The following is a 22835-nucleotide window of genomic DNA, read 5'->3' as shown; positions in this document are numbered from 1 at the left end:
ACTGAACTGCCAACTGAAAGTCTGTGTGGAACCAACCTAAGCCCTCTGCACATATATTCCAGTTGTGTAGCTTGGTCTTTTTGAGGGATTCATAACAGTTGGAAGGAAGGATGTCTCTTTTGTCAAATTTTGGGATCCTTTTCCTCACGCTGGGTTGCCTTGTCCAGCTTTATATAAGGGGAAGTGCCTAGTTTTACTGCAGCTTAATACACCAGGGTTGATATCCGCTGGAGGCCTGCACTTTTCTGAGGAGAAAGGGAGAAGGAGATTGTGTGTGTGTGTGTGTGTGTGTGTGTGTGTGTGTGTGTGTGTGTGTGTGTGTGTGTGTGTGTTGGGGGGAGGAGTTACAGAGGGGAGCTGGGGGAGGAATTGGGAATATTGGAGGAAGGGGAAACTTCAGTCTGGCTATAATAATATTAATAATTTTTTTACTTCAAAACTCTTCTTTATGGACACTAAACTTCAACACTTAATATTTTCAGCTTCCTGTAACTTCATAAAGTACAAAAGTTCTTTTTCAAATTTTACCCTCTCAGACCCTACATTTTGGGATCTCATTCAGGACTCCCCTCTACCCATTTGCCCTTGTGAATTCCACGAAAGAATTCAGATAAAAACATAATGTGGAAGACAGAATTTATTAATGAGTAAAGGGGAAACACTCTCATGTGGTAAAAGTGGACGATGGGCAGAGACCACTGTCACTCTACATTTTTAAAGACATCTATACTGTTTTATTTTAGATTTATTTTTACTTTGTGCATATGGACATTTTGCCTGCATGTATGCATGTGCAAGACACATGTGCTTGAGGCCAACAAAAGACAGAAGGCAGCATCAGATCCCCTGGAACTGGAGTTACTTGCAGTTGTGAGCCACCACGTAGATTCTGGAAACCAATCTATTCCTCCTCCACAGAAACAGGGGATGTTCTTAACTACTTAGTAATCTCTCCAGCTTCGCTTTCTACTACTATCCCAAGCCTCTTAAGCAGACAGCCTTATTATGTGGTTTTCTTATCCAAATGATTGACAGGTCCATTTGTAGTAACTCTTAAGATAGAGAGAACAATTGTATGTGTTTGTTCTTTACTAAAAACCCACCAACTGGATGATAATCTTGTGACCCTTTATTATATATATTAAAGATTAGAATGGCATAGCTTCACCCAGGGCCAGATTGCATCCTTTGACCAGTAATCAAAGTCGGATGGTATTGGCTTCCAGTTTTATAAACTGATGATTAAGAAGGCAGGGTCGATACTTATTGTTCTTCAAGACTTCTTACTATCTGACTTGCTACCTAACAGTCCTAGCCTCCATGAGACCATTTTCTGAAAATCAATGCATTTTCCTCTTCAGTCACATGTAAAGCATGCATGAAATAGTTCTAAAAGAGAAAGGCAGCAAAGGTTTATGAGGCTTAGAGTCTGTATGACTATTCCACTCTGCCTTTGTATTATAAGGGTAGCCATGGATAATTCATAAACAAATGCACAAGGATACTGTCTTAATAAAACCTTATTTAAAAAGCCTTGTCCACCAAATTGGGCTACAGACTGTAGTTTGAAGACCCTCTATATTTTCTGTTGAAAATATTGATTGTGTTACTTGACACAGTGCATACAAGGTGATGACATGGTTACAATATATCCTTCTATCTTGGATTGATCTTATCTTCTAGATTTTTTTGTGGCCTTTGCTGGGTCCTTTGAACCCAGGCAGTCTTTGAGTGAAAACAGAAGCTGAGGAAGACCATAAGACTTCTTCTAGTCAGGCCATACTTGAATCCACATTTTATTGACCAGGTAGAAGCACAGAGAGGTTGAGAAATAACATAATTTATTATTAAAGTTCCTAGAAAACTAGTGAGAATTGATGGCCATGTATACAATTCTTACCTCACTACGAAATGCCAAGTTTAAAACTGAATAGTCATCAAATCTCAGTGGTCATATCTTTATTCTTTGCTTTCTTTTTTATTAGATATTTTATATATTTACATTTCAAATGTTACCCCCCCCCTTCCAGGTTTCCCCTCTGGAACCTCCCTATCCCATCCCCTCTCCCCCTGCTTCTATGAGGGTGCTCCCCCTCCCACCCATCCACTCCCTCCTCACTGCCCTGGCATTCCCCTACACTGGGGAACCGAGCCTTCACAGGACCACCCAGAGATATAAATTATCCTCGAGGAGAACTATATTATTTCTTGGAGCCAGTACAAAATTAAAGGCCAAATTCTCTAACAAAAAGTAGAGAGAGAAAGGGTTTGGTGGCCCACACTGCCATCCTAGTACTCAAGGGGCAGAGACAAGAAATCAGAGGCTCAAGGCCACCCTCAGCTATACAGAAAATCTGAAGCTATACAGAAAATCTATACAGAAGACAGACAGACAAACAGACAGACAGATAAAGATTAGATAGATAGATAGATAGATAGATAGATAATGATTAGATAGACAGAGACAAAGACAGATATAGATATAGATGCACACACGCACACATACATATGAGGTTTTGTGTCCCTAGACTCCCTTTCTCCACCTGTTTGACTCTCTTTCCTTTGCTAATTTACTTCATATTGTACTCACTATGGGGATGCTCATACTAAAAGTGCACAATTCACTGATATCCTGGAAAATTCCAGCACGTGAAGTGTAAACTGTACTCTTGACAGTCCCAACATCTGTATCAGAGCTGAACCACCAAGCATTATTCTCCAGTTAGCAGGACTGGGCTAAGGTCACCTCTGAGGCAGACGAGTCTGTCTGTGAGTTCAGGCACAGTTCCCAGAATAGGTTCTGTTGTCCTCAGAATTCACATATAAAACAGACATTCAAAGATAAAGTAATTAAGAAATTGGAGATGTTGACCCTGGAACTGTGCCTTGAGGGTGGACTCGTCCTTGAAACCACCCTGCCTTCCTTTTAGTCTGATCCCTTTCTGGATGAGAGGAGGCTAGACACTTCAACTTTCGGATACATAGGAAGAGTTGGAGTTGAGACTGGAACCCTGTCCATGACTGTGTCCTCTCTTTCTGCAGTTCTTTTTTTACTAAAAGGGAAACTATATTAGGCTTGTGTGACAATTATAGGAATATTGGTCTTCTGTAAGCTGTGGATTCTCTAAATTTTTACCAGTTAAGGAGATATTAATGAAAATGCTGTAACATGGAGTCCTCCTTTTATATGCAACATTTATCGCCATTTTAAAAGTTGTACAGGCAAATGTTTTAAAGTTAGTCATTCATTATTTATTATGTGCTAAGGCCGTGATGGCAAATGGAGACAGGACAAAGCTCTGGCTAAACTTTAATTGTACTCCTCAAATGCGTTGGTTTTCTCACAAGCCTCCATTCCATATCTGTAAAATGGGTTTGATGCTATCGGCTTCACATCATTGCACAGAGAGTGACAAATAATGAGTGTGTATACAGAAATTAGCACACAGCATGCATTTGAAACATGGAGCCTTCATTAGTAGACATTGGCAATCATGTCAATTATTCCTCAGAGATGGGAGGTATTTCCTAACATCATCACTAAGCTTTGAAAAGTAGCCGGAAAAAAGAAATACATCGTAAACAAATGTTGCAAAACCAGATAATAAACACTGAGAGCCCCTGGAGCAAGGAAGGTCTCTTGTGTGGGTTATGGGGGAAATAATGTTACCATTGTCTTAGTTTTTGATCTGGAAAGGAAACATTTTTTTTCTTTTTTTTTTCCGGGGCTGGGGATTGAACTCAGGACCTTGCGCTTCCTAGGCAAGCGCTCTACCACTGAGCCAAATCCCCAACCCCGGAAACATTTTTTGAGTGTATCTCCTGGCTGGTCCTGGGTCTGCTGGCCAAGTAGACTCTTCTATGGTTAGGGACAAGATTGAAATAGTCTAAATGTATAGCTAGTCAGTGACTTAGGAGTTTACAATGCCGCCATTATCCGTGAAACACTAGCAAAGCAAATAAATAACGTGATGCGTGTGTCCACAGACAATCGTGCGATCAGAAAATGCGAGTCGTTTCTGGATATTGCCTTTAGTCCTGCCATTCAGCCAGGATTAGTTGCATGCTATAAGCTCAGTGGGGATGAGGAAGCATTCACATAAAATCAACATTTGTCTGCAAATTTTCCAGTTGAAAGAAAGACCGATTCGGAATATTAACATCTCTGTTGCCGATGATGGTCGGACATTAGTGAATCACGCAGCCTGGGTCAGCTTGAAATTGTTTTATTATGAAATTGAAATATCGCAAGGAAGCTGTGCGATTTTTGTATTCCCAAAGAATGAAGGCTGCCGTGTAGCTGTGCTCTCATGCTGAAAAGTCACCCTGGAAATAAGGAAATATTACAGGACCCTCCAAGCTCTAAGAATAAATAGGCAACAAGACAATCTCATTCCGGACTGACAAAGAGAAGCTCCTGCTGTAGAAATGTGTCTACAGTGACCAGTAATCTTAAAAAATTAAATCAATCAGATCTTTCTGAACTTTATACATAATTTATAATGTAAGCAACATGCTGTTTTAGTCTGTTTGTTTTATGGTGCTGGGGACCAAATTCAGGTGTCACACAGACTGGCAACTGTTCTACCACTGAGCTGTATCTCCCAGCCCTGAATTTTATTTTCCATTTCAGAAATATCTAACTATTCTTAGCCTGTCTACGTATAAAAATACAGGAGTCTGCTGAGTGCTGTAACATTCTAGCAGTATATCAGAAATTCATTTAAATTTAGGAAATTGGAAAGGGTAACATTTGTCAATTATTTAGTGACTCACAGGACCCATGGTATACTTGAATACATCACTCTAAAAAAACATATGTATATATAATATATCCTAGATGTTTGCCTTTTATTTCCCCTAGTAATGTTTGGAAAAATCTTGGGATGCTAAGATAACACGCCAGCCTTTGTATTTAAAATATATGTATCAAAGAAAAAAATCTCTGAATGTCAGAAATTCATTTCTAAAGCTAAATTATTTTTAACAACTACCAAAACAGTCTTGATCTTGGTTTAACAATATCTATATATTGTCTTGTAGTTATGGAGATTCGAAGACTAAAAATGGCTTCCCTAGAAGACTCTTGAGGACTAGTGGAGAATCCCTTCTCTTGCCTCATCTTGTTCCAGGGCTACCTATATTATTTGGCTTAGTGGCTCCTTTATTTTCAAAGCCAGAGGTACAACAGCTTTACTCCCCTTTGTCCTTTAGCTTTCCTTTGGTAATATTAACCCTGACTATATCCTTAGGTAACTCACAGGTTGTCTAAGACAAGCTCCTCCCCCGACCAGGACCCCATAAGTTAATCATGTCTACAAAGACTCTTTATCATGAAGATAGCATACAATCAGGTTCCAGGGATAGGAAAAGGCTCATCTTTGGAAGATATTACTCAGCCCTCTATAATGACTCTCATCTCAAATTTTTGTGCGTCAGCCTACACACAAATTCAAATCTCCCCCCACCATGGTTTTAAGATGTAAATAATTCTCCTTTTCATTGCCAAAAATCCCTGCGATTTCTTGGTTTTAATCTCTCATCCCATTGTGTGGTCAGGTGACTACACAAATGACTTGTGTTGTCCACCATCAAAGCACCTTTCTTTTTACCAGTCTTAGTCTATTAACCTGCTTCTGGACATCTTCCCCAAGCACTCTGTCACAATTGGAGCAGAAAGGGTTTATTCAACCTGAATGGGTCTTTGTAAGAAGAGGAGAGACACCTAGCCATGGGAAGAGATAAATATTATAAGAAGGCACCATGTGGCAATATGGGCTAAGACTGGAATGACTCAGATGTAAGGCAAGGGATGCTAATGATTGACAGCTAGCATGAGTGTAAGTCAGACAGACAAGAGACAAGTCTGTGAGTTCAAGACAGAACAAGTCCCATCTGACACCTTGAATTTGAACCTCTAACCTCCATAACGGGAGGGAATTATTTTTGATGTTTAAGTCATTCAATATGGTAGGTTACTAAGAAACAAAGGATATAAAATACCATTTCGATTTCAGATTCATGACATCAAGTCCTGTATTGTGCTTTTCAGAATATAACTCCCCACTAGATTGTTTAAATTTTGTTTCCCAGATATCACAAAAGTATGTATTTCAGGCCTAGATGGGCTATTGAGATAATTGTCTTACTCAAAGTTCCCCTGTTCTCGTTGATACTTTTCAGTCCAACTTTTCACTGTGAAGACAATCTTCAAATACACAAATCTGGTCTTCTCTGATGGGACTCTGTGTTGCCTTTGGGATAAATGGAAACTTTTTATATTAACACAAGACTTTCCATGACTTCATTTCCACTCATCCACATTGTCTTTCTACAATTTTCTTCAGACCTTGAACTTTAAGCTGCATCCACTTTTCCAAACTCCATAATATTCTGGTTGTCCCTGCCTCTGTGTGTGATTCATTGTTTTCAACATAGGAATGTCCCTTCTGCACATATATCAAACTCTGACTTCATCTTCAACCCTCTCCAAGACTGTCTCTTTGGAGACCTCTTTCCTGATTCTTCCCTGATTCACTGCACCAAGAGATGATGGTTGCCAGTCTGGAATCATGAGCCTCCTTGGAGGGAGCAAGCCTTGTTTTTAGCATTTTACCTTTGACATCTATCATAAAGATAACCAGAGTAGGCCCTTAGCAATTACCTGGTAATAGTATTTATTTTAATTAAATCGAGTAAAGTAGAATGCTAAAGAAGTGTTGGGAAAACAGTGCAGTAAGATTTGGCTTTAATGGGATTGAGGGTGTTAGTCACTGTGTTCATTTGCTCTAATGGGATTGAGGGTGTTAGTATCTGTCAATTGTGTTCATTTACTCATTCACCAAGTATGTACATGGGATGAATCAGACCTTGTGCTTGACACTAAGGGCGTGAAACCAGAGAAGGGACAGCACTACCTGCAAAGAGCTCACAGTCACACTGCAAGCACTAAATGTCATTGTCATTGTGTGTACATGACCAACAACCAGTCAAGGACCCATTTCATATACCAGCAAAAGTTAATAGTTGTAGAGAAGTGCAGTGGTTGGAAAGAGCAGGGAAGAAGACATTTACCCTCATAGGCTATCTTCCTGTAACTGTAGCCAATCTGCAAATAAGGGGGGGGATTACCCCAAGTATATAAGTAGGAAGTCCAGTCTACCCTGTAGAAAAAAATATATAAGATGTACTTTGAAACTAAAAGGCACAGATCTTAAAATGCCTCCTACTTGGTTTTCCTCCTTACCTTCTGTCTCTCATGAACTACAGCTGCTTGGATTCTGGCTAGTAGGCAGCTTTCTCTGCATGTGACTAAATACAGTAAGATTTTCAGCTGAAGCTGAAAGGGTGGCTGTTGAGTTCTAGTGTCCAGTGACCTGTGATCACATGGCCCTGCTGCCTTGCACTGCCAGCACAGTTCACCATGCCACTATATGGCAGGGGAGGGCTATTGTCCTCATGGCTGCTGGAAAGTAAATAGAGACAGGAGAAGGTCAGGAATCCATAACCTCCTTAAGGACATGTCCCTAGATCCTAGTGGCCTATATGTTCTATCATCTCTCAGTAGCATCACAGGTTGGGAAATGAGTCTTTGACCCACTTTGCAGCAACTGAAGACATACGTCATCTCTCTCATGATTTACCCACCAGTTAGTCTAAGAAAGCATAAAGGCAGATTAACATTTCAAGTAATATCTCACCATTTCGGTGAAGAATCACTGTTCCCAACTTTTTTTCTGGCTGCACCCTGTTCCTGCCTGTAATTTTTTGAGCTATTTCTTTTCTCAGGTCTCCCTTCCTCAGCCCTGTGCTCTCCCAGACCAAGGAGGATAACTGGCCCCTGCTATCTGTAAGGAGCCAGGGATTTCCTCCAATAGCTAGGGCAGGAGGGGTGTGTCTACACTCACTGTTCACACTAGCCCCAATCCAGCCACGCGGTGCCAAGAACTCCTCCAAAAGGCTGGCATTATCTCCCACTTCAAATACTTTCTGAAGAAGAAATATCCTTTGCTTATTAAATTGGACAAATATTTTCAGAGTATGTGTCGAACAACTTGTGCATATGAATCAACTTTCAGTGCTAACGTTGTGAACTATGAATACAGATCATGTATATCACGTGAGCCCTGGTTCGCACAAATATCCAGAGAGCAGCAGTTCTCAGAGATTAAATTTTAGTCAGAGACAGATAGTAAACAGTAAATATAATAAGTAAGGAAATTACATGCTAGAAATACTAGAAAGTATTAAGTGGTGTAGAAAAAAACCTAAAAGGAATATTTTGGAAGAATAAATATGAGATGTAAAACAAACGCTTTCAGAGAGCGATGGCCCAATTAGTAACCGGTAGAGAACAATCTCATTTCATTACACCATGATGCTGCAATTAATACAGATTATAAAGCCATTATGTATTAATGGGAATGTATGATGGCTTTTAAATTACAATCGTGTTTCCAGCATGCATATCCAGAATTACTTGGGAGTTTACATTCATAGGTAATTTTCTATAAATACCCAACAAATTTGTTTTTAATTTTGGATTTTGGCCTGCCTTTAAATAGCTCTCTATCTAGTGTGGAAATCTTAAGTGTTATTTACGGAGATATGCATGAAATAAATCGTGAAACCTGGCCTGCTCTTCTACCAGGCATTGACCTATGGGTGATTTTCCATCTGGTCAAGGGCACAAAATTATGACCACATTTAAGAGGCCAGTAATTTTAAGTATTCAACATGGAAACATGTATACACATGATCTGTCTTACCAAAGTTTTTAACTTAAAGTTTTAATTGCATTTATTTGGGGTAAGGGTTTGTGCACATGCCAAGGTGCATATTGGGGGTCAGGGGATATTTTGCAGAATCAATTCTTGTTCTACCAGTGGGAGTAAGGAATCAAACTTAAGTCATCAAAGGTGGCAGCAAGGGCCCCTGAGACATCACATGGGCCCTGGGGAGCTTTTCTGAAGTGGTTATGTTATGACTTTTCCTAAGGACACCAATGTTTACCCCTCATAGCTTTCTAAGTGATTCCTGAGTGAACCAATGAATTTCAGACTGATACCAGAGCACAAGTGCAGATTGCTTACGGATGCATGAGGGACTCTCACAGCAGCATTACCAGAAAGTCTACTCCTACATGGGTATGGACTATCCTTCCCTAGAGATCCCTGCCAGAAACTCTAGGCAACCCCACCAAAGATTCCCTCTCTCCTGGCACTGTTTACGGTTTGTATAACCCGGGGAAGGAAACCCTTCAAGGTTTCATGAGCTCCATGAGCCTTTCAGGCCTCTCTCTCTTTTCCAGGGCAATCACTGTCCAAAACATGTCTAAGAGGAGAATCCTTGATCTCATAATGTGCTGCTTACATGTAGTAGACTATATTCTGTGCTCTGTTACATGTATGGGTGGCATTTGCCATTTTATTTTAATTTTTACAGACTTGAAGGTATAATAAGAATTCTTTCGTTTAACACATTAAGCTTCATTACCAACCGTCAAGGACTTATCATTGTGCCTTTTACCCCCCCCCCGGCCAAACTGAAGCACTAAACACCGCCCCTCCAAATCACAGTGTTCCCATGTCAAGTATTTATATTTCTGACCTATGATTACATCGTCTGTGATTAATAGGGCTTCTTTAAACCTCTTCCAACTTACAAGTTCTTTTTTTTCATTTATCCCAGCTAGAACCTCTTCCTCAGAACTCTCTCTTTGATATGCTGCCCACCAGTCCTGTAAGAAGGGATAAAGCCGATTATTAGCCTTTTGAGTGACATTTGAGGGAGCATCTCTTCCTGGCTTCCCTGAGTTTTGGCTTCCCTAGTGTCTCCAAAGCTCACCAGGGCTTATTTTTTCTGAGACCAAGACTTAAGGAAAAGTAACCTTTCACAGCTTTCGCCCTTTTAATTGTCTGTATCAGGACTCCGGCTGTGTCCTTACTTCCTTACAGACAAATATTTGCAACGACAGTCAGCGCACTTCCTTTGGAGCTATAGTTTTACCGGCTGGAACACTGCGTCTGTGCCTCCACTGTATTCCATTGGATGTTTTTTGTAGGGGTTTGGGGGCAGGTTTGCCAAAACTCAACAAATATATATGGAATTATAGCTGTGTCTTTGAAAAGGATAGAGCCTTTCTTGGGGAGCTAGGGTCTCGGAGCTCTATGGCCCCGAGCATGTAGCTTTTAGGTTCTTGTGTAATAAGTTAGGTGAAAGAAACTCACAGACAAGAGAAGGTGGTTTGTTTTTGTTTTTGTTTTTGTTTTAAAGAATCTTATTACAGCATAAGGGGGTTGGAGAGAGAGAGAGAGAGAGAGAGAGAGAGAGAGAGAGAGAGAGAGAGAGAGAGGAGCACAGAGCTTCTGTATAGTTAGCCGAAGAGGGTCCCAGGAAATAGAGCACCACAACATTCTAGTTTTTCACTCCTTCTGTCTTGTCTAATAGCCATGGCTGCTATGTGGTGAAAGTATAGCTGATGTAGCATCCAGTGCATCCGGTCCCCAAGCCAAGCATCTTGCATGTTGGAAGCAGCAGGAGGGAGGTAGGAAGAGCTCTGTTTTTAGAGTGATAATACTATTCCCACAAAGTCAGTGTTGTGCTTCCACAGAAGCTCCCTATCTTTTCTCAGTTACAGGACACTTCGCAACTGTATGTCTTATGTCTAAGCTCTAGAACAGACTGCTCTCCTGAGGGGCACTCCCCTGTCTAAATGATTGACAGATCCATTCGGACCTTAAGGGAAGGGACAACCATGTGTATTTGTTCTTTACCAGAAAAGCTTCTTTTATTGGAGTGCCCAATCTTTTGGCTTCTCTGAGCCTCAATGAAAGAGAAGAATTGTCTTGGACTACACATTAAATCAGAGATACCCCGACAGAAGCCTGCTGGTTGTAAGACATGCATATGTTTATTTTGAGCGATGTCGCAATAAGCTATCTTGTGCCACACTTACATAGCCTGTGGGTTGCAGGTTAGACTCCTCAATTTGGAACCTTCTTGGTAGTTCAGAAATCCAACTTCTCAGATCAGACGATTCAGAATTCTGCACCCTGCTTTTTTAAAAAAATTGCAAAACAAATGACAGAGAAAAACAAAAATAAAAATAAGTCTAAGAATTGTCAAGCTTTTCCAAAAGGAAAGAGCTTCAGCTTAGTAAACCTGGACAAAGCCTTGTCATGTCTGCCTTCTTCCCTTCTGTGTATCCTGTAGTTACCATTTCAGATGAGATTTTAGCACTTTAAGAAGGCAAAGTCATGGTCTTTTCTCCTTTTATTTTTGTTGGGTATTGGATTTATTTACATTTCAAATATCTTCCCCCTTCCCAGTTTCCCCTCTTGAAACCCCCTATACCATCCCCTCTCCCCTTGCTTAAATAAGGGCATTCCCTCACTTACTCACCCACTCCCTCCCGCCTCCCTGCCCTGACATTCCCCTACACTGGGGCATCGAGCTTTCACAAGACCAAGGTCCTCTCCTCCCATTAATGCCTAAAAAGGCCCATCCTCTGCTACATATGAGGCTGGAGCCATGGCTCCCTCCATGTGTACTCTATGGTTTGTGGTTTAGTCCCTGGGAGCTCTGGGGAGTCTGGTTGGTTGATATTGTTCTTCTGATGGGATTGCAAATCCCTTCAGCTCCTTCAGTCCCTTCCCTAACTCCTCCACTGGGGTCCCTGTGCTCAGTCCAATGGTTGGCTGCGAGAATCCACATCTATATTTGTCAGGCTCTGGCAGAGTCTTTCAGGAGACAGCTATAACAGGCTCCTGTCAGCAAGCACTTCTTGGCATCCACAATAGTGACTGGGTTTGGTGACTGCATATATATGGGATGGATCCCTAGGTGGGGCAATCTCTGGATGGCCTTTGCTTCAGTCTCTGCCTAGGGGTGCTGGCATTGCCCTCCCTTCCTTAAAAACTGTATGTTTGGAGCTGAGAGGATGGCTCACTTGACTTGTGTGATTCTTAGCACCTGTGTGGTAAATTCAACATGGTGGCAGCGGGCCCTTGTAAACCTGGCAGAGACATGGCTCTCCCTGACCCTTGGGCCATTTAGACTTGCAGTCTGTGAGCTCAAAGTTCAGTGAGTAAGACCCTGTCATGATAAGTAAGGTGGGAAAACAACAGGGTAAGACGTCTGAAATTGACCTCTGCCCTTTACATACATATATGTACCAGCACCCATGCATACATACACATTTACACATGCATATATAGAACACATATACACATGTATGTTGGAGAAAAAGGAAGGTGGTACTGGAAGCTAATTTCAAGGGAGGGATCCATTTTCCACTACCTTAAGCCTGCTAAAATCCTTAATTAATTCCTAACCATTCTTCTGCTTTTATTTGGATTTTCTTCATATTTCATGGATGCTCAGTTGTCCCTCAAATACACATCCTCAAAATAATCACCAGTCAAAAATGTTCCCACCCCTGTTATAAATGGAAGAATGTAACCTGTTGTCTCTCTCCATTTTCTTTTCATTAATAAGTAAGAAGTTGCCAGGGTTTGCCTACTAAGTTCTTTTTTACTAAGTTTAGCACAAGTACACAGTACCAAAAACAAACAGATATGCTCCCAGTGACACTGATAATCCCGTGTCTTACACTGTGTCATGCTGTGACTAAGGTAAGCAGATAGAAAGTGAGAGCCAGGGATACAGGATGTTATTACAGGATCTCAGCAATCAACCCCTCAGATGCCAAATACACCCTGCTATTAGAAGCAGCAGGGCCAGAAATCCCAAGTCAAATTGCCTGGGAGGAAAAACAGGTGTAGCACTGGGCTTCTCTCCTCTGCCCTTTATGGCACAGTAGAGGCCATTGGACAATCCATTTCACCAACAGCAACAAGGACACCTCAGTAGACTTCCAGTACCTAACACAGGATGAGAAAATAGTCACCATTTGTCATAATATTACTAGACTTCACAAAGTAACTCCACACACATCCCCTTATAGCAGAACTGCGATTGGAAGGACAGCTGCATGGTTAAGTGTCCACACTGCGCTCTCCGCACCCTCTAACTAGGAGCAAACTCTATAAAAACAGAAACTGCTTGGCTTGCTTGCTGCCATAGCAACTGTGCTTGGTCTACATATGGCCTGGTCATCTGCCAGATGTCGAAAGTCAATACTGGACCAAATGATGGCCACTGCAGATGCTCTTCCCAGTTGACCTACTGACGAAGACAGGAGACTGAAATTGGCCAAGCAATTTTAAGGTAGGAAACCTACAAAGTGAACCATTTTGCCTTAGCAAAAACCCAGAGATGCCTTTGGCCCTGTTTGAGCTTTGTCCCTTCAAATGGCCAGAAAGGTCAACGGTGTTTAGGCCTTTGGTTCTGACCTGGCCAGAGGCCAGGGATTCCAGGAGGAAGGGTTGTCTTTTTATTATCTCTTTCCCCTCTAAATGAGCATACATGTGTCTTTTTAAGAGGTGGCATCTCACCCCAGCTTCTGCTTTAAGTCTGTCAAATGACTCTAGCCTAACAGTTTGATGATATCCCATTTTCTGGGACCATTACTGCTCCATAAGCCTCTACCTTCTATCTCTTAAACACTAACCTCTGAACTCAATGAATCACTTTATAAAACTCACCCTGGGTCCAAAAGACCCAGAAGCCCCACTGGCTTGGAGAAGTTCTCATGGCCTTTGACTTATTCAGTACTTTAGCTCTCTAAGATATACACACCAGAGGTAAGGAAGCTTCATTGCTCTCAAAGACATCTCAGTCTCCTCAGATCACTACAAAGCTGAGAGGAAGTCAGATCATAGCCCTCAGCAACATGACCAGCCACTGGCAGGCCTCGTTGGAGCTGGCATACATCATAGCCACCTCAACTCCTGGTTCCTATATGTTCTCAGATAAACAATGTGCCCCTTCTTTCTCACTGCTCCCCAAGTTTTTGTGTCTGGCCTTTAGAATCAGTGAAAATGAAGTTTCGGAGAACATTAGCTCTAAGCCAGCGTGTTGGCCACATAGTTTTCTGAGCCAATATGAATAGACTAGTCTGATTTCCAAGCCTTAGTGGCAGGGATTTTGAGGAACAAATTCATAGTCCCCTTCCTCATCCACTGCAAATGTCATCACCCTACTAGAAAAATCACAATAAAATGAGTACACATTCATCTCCATGCTGAATTTGAGCAGAGCTGAACATTTACATTCAGCTTTAAAAAAAATAAAATAAAAAGGCAAAGGAAGCTGAGGGGGAAAAGGGGGTCCAGAAGAGCTGTGTGGATGTTAGGATCCCATGGTGAGAATGCAGCACTTTTAGGGTACATGCAGGGACTGCCTTGCTGTGAGAGCCAGGAAGGACTCAGGCAAAAGGAAGGTTGAACCCCAGGAAGCAAGGAAAGGCATGAACATCTAATTTCCTTTGATTTGATATGATGCTAAATAAAACTCAGCAAGAGCCCTGGGAACTCAAGACTTAGTGACAGAGTGGGGGCAGGGTGTGTATGAGAGGGGCGTACAAAGCCAACACTGGTAAATCTCTTCCCTTTAACACTTTGTGGTCAAGACTTGAAAATATGTTTTTTTTATTTACCCATTCTTTTATTGACTTCACAATGAATGCCACATCCTAGGTGCCAGACTAGGGACTGGATAGATGTAGAAGAAAACCAAAACGTAACTTCCCAGGAAGCTAGCTTCCATTGTTGAAGCAGCAAAGCTGTAGCCTCAGGATGTCTCGCTCCCTGCTTCCCTCTGTTAAACCCTGTCTTGCAAAGTGATAGTTTTAGAAGATGTAGCCTTGGTGATGATTGGCCATGAAGGCAAAGACCTTGTACATGGGCATGTGTCCCCATCACAGAGGCTTCCATTTCCCTCTTGCCATGTGAAGACTCCTAAACTCCACCTAAACTCCAAAAAGCCATTACTAGATACTGAATCCATCAGCGCCTTCGCTTTGGACTTCCCAGCCTCAGTAACTGTGAGGAATTTGTTTCTGTTGTTATAATCCATTTAAATCGCAGAATTTTGTTTCAGCAGCATGGATAGACACAGAACAGTTATAAACAAATGATTGGATTGGGAGATGGTGTTTCTTAGGTAATTCTTAAAGTCTCCTCCAATTCTATAACAAAGAACCAACCACATCTTTGTAATCTTGAAGCAACATAAATTCATTTTTCCTTAGGTCCAGAGGAGACATTCCTTTCTAGCTTCTGGTGACTCTAGCATTTCCTGGCTTCTAGTCTTAATCAGTCTAATGCCTGACTTCTCCTTCCTATGTCCTTTCCCTTGTCTCCATCTGTCCCCTTCTGTGTGTATCTATTATCTTGTCATGGGTACCCACTAAGATAATCCAGGATGCTTGCATATCAAGATCTATGAGTTGATTGTATCTGCAAGGACTCTTTCCAAGTGAGATTACACTCACAGGTTCTAGGGTGTGGCCACACATATAAGGGGTTGAAGAATTAATTCACTATATGTAATAAAGCTAATTTTAAAAAGGGCCTGGTAGAGACCATATGTGAGCTGTATTTGAAATAATGTATTTAAAAAATCAGGAATTAGGCAGAAAATGTATGGGCAAAGCAGCAGGAGCCAATTTATAAAGGTGATGGCTAAGTATAAAGGACAGCAAGTCTGTCGCTGTATCTGGATGGTAATGCTAATAAATAAGGTAAGGAAAGAAAGCCAAATCAAGGACATAGACTCCTTGCCCCTGGGTTCTGATTTGTAAATGAATCTTGGCCACTATACCATAGCCGAAATGGTAATTTGGAATGTTGGGTCACCAACATAGTAAATCAAAAATATCCAATTTGAAATCCTAGCACAGAACTCCTATTTGTCAATACTAGGGGTGCTTGGGTCAGGCATTTCCTAACCAGTTGAATGAGAAGGCATCTGTGGCACGATAAGGAAGGAGTAAAGCTTTCTCTCTGGGGTTCCAGGGATAATGTAATTTGGTGACACAATGCTAGCCACAAAGAATGATTGTAGATTTGCTGAGCCACCTATAAGCATGTGGCAGTATACAGTGGGGAAAGTGAACGATTCTATTTTGAGAGCATTAGGAAAAACCTGAATAAGAAATGGGTCCAGTTTTTAATCTACTGTGCGATAGTGTCAAGTTGGAAAGTTATTCTTTTGTCATCGTGGTTGATTTGTTTAATTATGCTCAGGGTTATTTGATACTGTCAGACCCTCAACTTTTACTACTCAAACCTATCTTTAGAGACAGACTTTGAATCATTGCTTTGGGAGTTCAGGAAATGCTCTGGGGTTTTAAAGAACATAACCAAATCTTACAGATGTAGAAAAATCTACAAGGACTACAGGGATGCTGTCTTGACATCCTCCGATCTTAGGTCTGACTAAATCATGGGAGGAGAGTATAAAGTTGTGTGTAGCCAGCAACAGCTGGGGTCCTCCCTAAGTGACACCATGGCAACCTTATTCACTGCTTACCAAACTAAAATAAAAACATAAAGACAACAGGAAAACTGTGAGAGATGGGATGGAAAAACATGGGACTTGGGAATTTGCATGATACAATCCTATAAAGAAAATAAACAATGGTTATCTCAGATTTTCCTCTACAGATGAGCAGGAAAGGTGATACTTACACTAGGACATGAAGTCATTAAGTGTTGAATTAAGACAAAGCCTCTGGGATTGTGCTCTATCAGGTGTATTGGAAGTACTGTGTTAGGCTACGTGGTTCTTCTCATTGGTTTTCCTCAGATAGAGATGCAAATGAAGAAGCTGTGGGTTTGTACATGGTCACAAACTTCTGTATACTCTGAACAAAGATAAAGAGGAAGTGAAGACAGATAAAGAGGAAGGAGAGACACACGACCAAGAAACCCTGAGTTTGTGAATTGATATACTTTGACCCAAAAGGCAACCCTTACTCCCTCTTGAGTCTAGTTCGTTCTAGGTAACCTTCTACAGATCCAACAGCTTCTCTGATGTGTTGTCTACTTACTGCCTATCATGTATGTGTGTTTATGCAATGTTTTCTTTCAGTGCTAGGTTCAGACACAGGGCCTTGTACATGTTAAGCAAATGTTCTGCTGAGCTGTGTCCCCAGCCATGTGGAACTTTTTTCAAGTGGAACCATCAGTAAATTTCCAGTTTCTTTGTGTTAGCTGATTACTTTATACTTTAGTAGAATCAGATTAAAGGACAGAGAGAGAGAAAAAAGAGAGAGAGAGAGAGAGAGAGAGAGAGAGAGAGAGAGATTCATTTTTTCAGGTTCCCTTTATAGTATCTAAGTGCTATATATAGGCTTTGGATAACCTTATTTTTGGTATATGAAGTTGAGCCAAGCTCATTTTTTTCTTCCAGATGTGTCATCCAAACAGGTGCCTATGAGCAGGACTTTTTAAAATGACACCTTCTTTTATGGAAGCAGTTGTCATACTCTTTGATATATGAGACGGTCATCACTGTAGAGAGCAAGATGGCTTCCTGAAATAGTCCAGTCCTCCATGAGTCACCCACTGTCTCCACACTTCAGATTATTATGCTGCTCCTGAGATCATAATAAGAGAGGACAGAATGTTTGATTGAATGTGTCTTGTGTCTTCATGCTGCTTTTTGTTTTGTTTTGTTTTAAGAGAAGAAGGGGGTCTCCACACCCAGACATCTGATGCGACTCCATCAGTGGCTCTGTGATGAAATTATAATGTACCTATCAGGACAATTTCTCATGATAACACAACCCCTTCTTCAGTGTTCTTCGCTGAAGTGCTTGACAGGAGGAACCATTAGTAAATACTCAGTACGTAGTGTTGAGTTAATTCTGACATCACAACTTAAAGAGACACTGGTACAACTGAGTGACTGCAACCAAGGAGTGGTCAAGAGGAATGGAGGCACAGATTACCACAGATTAAAAAGCCTTAAATACAGTCCAAAAAAGTTCAAATGTCTGTCTGCCAAACTTTTGGTCTGTATAACTTAGTGCTCTCAGTTTATGAAGATTTTAGTTTTTAATGATAGATTAAGACTAAAACTACATAGGAGAGTCAGAACAGCTTAATTTAGTGTTAAAGTTGGCAATGATTTAGGTCAATGTCATTTCAAGCTTAACGGGAAATAGAAAGAAATGTAAGTTGGTTGTCATAGAAGTTAGGTTATGATTTATATTTTTAAAAAAGCATGCCTGAGATCTGGACTTCACTTGCCATTCAATATATTTTTAGTTGATGCTGGAGAAAAATTCAAAATGAAATTTTCCTTTAGGTAATCAAGTGTGTAGAAGAGCTTTTAGCTATATTTCATCGAGAATATGTTCTAATGAAATAATGGTAGCATAGTTAGCAAATCTGTTCTAAGTTTGACCCCAATATATCAATTATACTCTACATCTGTATAAACTCTTTTTGCTGGTTCGTTTTAAACGTCAACTTGACACAACTCGAATCACCTGGGAAGGGATTGCCTCAGTCAGGTTAGCCTTACACACGTTTGGGGAATTACCTTGACGACATTAATTGGATGAGGATACTTGTGTGTACTCTGAGTGGTACCATTCTTTAAGAAGGAAGTTATGAATAAGAGAGAGCAGGCAGAAGATTAGCATGCATACATCAGGACAAAGGTCTCCGCTCTTGACTATGTATGTAATGTGACTTCTGCCTTGACTTCCCCACAGTGATGGAACGTAATTGGAATTGTAAGCCAAATAGGGTTTTTTCTTCTTGAAGTTGCCATGGTCAGGGTATTTTATCACAGTGATAGGAAATGAAACCTAAAGACGCCTCCTAAATCAGTGCACATACACAGAAACACACACATCATGGATAACCAAAAAGTCAGTTGCTTATTTTACTTTTCAGGGTCCTTGAGGATCTTTGCAGAAGGTGGGGTTTGACTATCTTGTTCTTTCATTGTTTTCAGCTCTGAGGACTGAAGATAGGCCCTAACTCATGCTAGTGCCGAATCACTGACTCTATCTTCAGACTTGAAGGTAGAAGTTGAAAGAGAGTAAAGCCCTCCAAAAGTGTGAGTGCTTGCTCAAGCTTTTAAATTTCGAATCCCAAATTCTAAGTGATAAGCCCAGATATCTGAATAAGCAGTTATACCTCTAAACATAGGCAGATTATGATATGTGGTTCTGTCAACATAGTACTAATGGGTAAACACCAAGAATGAACTTATGCAAACTCGTAGAACAGCTCACAGATATTCTAATGGACTGACTGTATTACCGTCAGTAAAATAAAATACTAGAGCAAGCCCCTTGATCAGATTATCTTGGTGTTTTATCCGGGTTCTATGGGCCATCACAAACACTCTGCTTTTAGTTTTGATCTGCAATCCCCTCTTCACCAAAGGCTCTTTGGTATAATCACTTTACTGTTTGTTATGTTATGTGAAATATCTACGCACATTAGGGCATTCAATCCTTCCCCCAACCTATGAGGAAATGCCAGCCTGCTCTTCATTTTCTCTGTAAACAAATGGAGCATACGGAACTTAAATAACTTGGTAAGTAAACAGGGAAGTCTTACTTCAAACCCCAAAGGCCTATGAAGTTACAGCGTGGAAGCCTTTTTCTTTTTCCTCTCCTTTTCATGACCATTTGATTTGTGACTTTATGAAGCGAGAGTAGTTTTCACTAGACTCAAGTCCAGCTCCAATCCCTTCTCTACCAGAGTCCTGAGCAACTCTCTTGATTCATCACTTTCTGGCAAAACCAGTTCAGATCCTTCTCCAATATGCACTTTACCTCTTCCTTCCTTCCCTCCTTCTTCCTTCCTTCCTTCCTTCCTTCCTTCTCCCTTCCTTCCTTCCTTCCTTCCTTCCTGCTTGCCTTCCTTCCTTCCTGCTTGCCTGCCTTTCTTCCTTCCTTCCTTCCCTCCTTCCTTCCTTCTCCCTTCCTTCCTTCCTTCCTTCCTTCCTTTCCTCCTCTCTCCTTCCCTCTCTCTCTCTCTCTCTCTCTCTCTCTCTCTCTCTCTCTCTCTCTCTCTTTCTTTCTTTCTTTCTTTCTTTCTTTCTTCTTCATTCCCATTTGAAAACAAAACGTCACCAAAGGAAAGGGAATTTCTGCAAAATACAGGGGATCAGCTTGAGAGGACCTGGAAAGACAAAAGCCAAGCGTTTGAGCTGGAAAAATGGTGACTTCATTGTTCTTTACCCACTCTGTTCAATGTAGTCTACTACCTTAAGTAGGAAATATCTTGAAAATCATGTACAGCTGTCTACACTGATAGAGAGACTGCTGTGGATCCTGACCAAATATTCTGGCTTAGTCACCGGATCTGCTACACAAGATTCCAGGGCTACATGATTTCCTCTGGCTCTCTGTAAGGATTTCTCACCTCTGTTTGTCTATGGATTGAGGGGTGGGAGGACATTGTAAGTTCTAAAAGAGCTGTTTTCATGGAATTGCCCATGAAAACTCCCAAATTCTGAACAATGCCAATCATCTGGGAATCCTTTCCCAGTAAGTCTTTTTATTGGGATGGTCTTTGGTAGAATTCTAAAGGTATGGGCAGGATAGAAAACTTTTGTGCAGGATCCCATACACATAAGAATTAAGAAGAATTGCATTTTAAGCCATTGTCACCAAGCACGGAGTTAAAAACCACTCTTTGGAGAAACTCATATGCTTTATCAAACAGCAGAATGAACCAGAAGAATCTGAAGAGAGTGGGAATAGATTTAAGCAGCTCATACCCTTTGGGAAATTTTTTTTGTCACATTTTGAAAGATTTCAAATTCTTGCAGACTCTCTAACGCGTGCTAGAAATCTCACGAGTATTAAATGGTGATTTATTTATAATGAAGAGCTACGTATAATTGAGTAACTTTTCTTTTGGTTGTTTCTTTGAGAGAGAAGATGGCTCGTGTAGCCCATGCTGTCTTCAAATTTGATATATAAGTAAGGATAGCTTCTAATTCCTGATTCTCGTGCCTTCATCTCAAGTGCTATAGTGACCAATGTAGGCTACCTTCCTTAGTTTCATAAATTCTTTATATTCTTAAAATTTGAAGTGTATTTTTTTAAACAAAGATACAAAATGTCTATTCTTTGGTGCAGAACTCTATACTTAATTCTTTCTCTTTTTTTTCCAAACTTTATTTTATGTGTATAGGTGTTTGGCCCCCATGTGTGTTTGTGAACTACTTTCTTGCCTGATGCCTGATACCTGCAGAGACCAGAAAAGATTGTTCAAGATTCCCCAAGAGCTTGAGTCACGGGTGGTGGTAAGCCATCTGCCGTGGGTACAAGGTTTGAACTTGGGACCTCTGAAAGGGAAGTAAGTGCTCTTAACTGCTGAGCCACCTCTTCAAACCAATCTCTGTTTAGTTATAAAGCAACTTACTCTCGTCCTTCTTCAGTGAAGCAAAAACATTTCTATAAGTTCTTGGCCTGTGGCATTTGTCAACACAGGAAAAAAAAAAGAAAAAGAAAAAGAAAGGAAAGGAAAGGAAAATGTGACTCACTTGAGCATGTTTCCTACCCCTCTTACAGACCTCACAAGATGAATAGATTTAGATATTTTTAAAAAAGGAATAAAGTAATAACTTAAGTGGTTGAGGACCAACAATTATTTGAAGAACTAAAGGTCAGTCTTCAGTGATAACATGGCAAGAAGAGTAAACTGCTTCTAGCTCATTTTCTCGTCCCAACAAACAGTGACTGTGGTGGTTTGAATATGCTTGGCCCAGGGAGTGGCACTATTAGGAAGTGTGGCTTGTTGGAGTAGGTGTGACCTTGTTAGAGGAAGAATGTCAATGTGGGGACGGGATTAGAGAGACTTCTCCTGGCTACCTTCAGAACAAGTTGAAGAACTCTCAGTTCTGCGAGCACCATGCCTTCCTGGACATGCTACCCGCTATAATGATAATGAATCAAACCTCAGAATCTGAAAGCAAGTCCCAATTAAATGTTGTCTTTATAAGAGTTGCCTTTGTCGTGGTGTCTCTTCACAGCAGTAAAATCCTAAGAAAGTGACAATTCTATGGGACATGGTTCTAAGTTTCAAGACTCAAGTAGCTACCCAGTTACACCAGAACACAGACCACGAGATCCACAACAGTCCAAATAATTGGCAGGTGATCCTGACAGCTTCTGGAAGTCCTCAGCCCCAAAGACACAGCAAGTGGCAGATGGCTTCAGGAGGGAATCCTTGATCCTTGCAGCTGATGGCCCAGGTAGGAAAGAAAAGGTATTTCCTCTCTCGTGCTGTGTTCCTCTGAAATTCTGTGCCGGGAAGAAGGAGCCATGACTAGAACTATAGTCATCGGGATGAAATGGTCCAAAAGCAGACAAGAACAAACAAAGCGTATGTTCCAAAATGGCAGAATGGTTGTGCCTTTGTTCTGGGATGGGCTCGGTTTTAATGAAGTGAAATCTAGAAGTCAGCAGGACCTAGAGAGGGGGTGGTGGAGGTAATTGGCTAGTGCTGGGTGCTGTCCCACCATAGTGACCCAGAGAGTCTCTCAAGTCCTCCTTCCAGCAATAGAGCAAGCATCAGCTCTGGACAGGGCCTCAAAACATTCCACGTCACAGACCTGAAAACCAGAGATCGTTCTCTCCTTCAGGCCGAAGACTTTAGACGTCTTTATTTTTCGCTTCTTAGATATTTTCGCTGTATATTAGAATAAGTGTCAGGAAGCAAAAATTTACATTGAAATGCCTTTAAGTTGTAGCAGTCTTTCTAAAATGTTTTCCATTCCAGACAACACTTTGGGTCCTTATTTATATTTGAACACCCCTGTAAATTAAGTATTTTTTTTCCTCAAATAGCTTAAAACTTTTGCATCATAAAATGTAGATCGCTTGGTTAGATGATATCCAATCCACCACATTTAAAACACGTTTCTGATAAGAGCCATTTCTGGGAAGG

The sequence above is a fragment of the Rattus norvegicus genome, chromosome 7 (assembly GCF_021556685.1).
Source record: "Rattus norvegicus strain SHRSP/BbbUtx chromosome 7, alternate assembly SHRSP_T2T, whole genome shotgun sequence".
Classification (NCBI taxonomy): Eukaryota; Metazoa; Chordata; class Mammalia; order Rodentia; family Muridae; genus Rattus; species Rattus norvegicus.
This window is presented reverse-complemented; position numbering follows the sequence as displayed.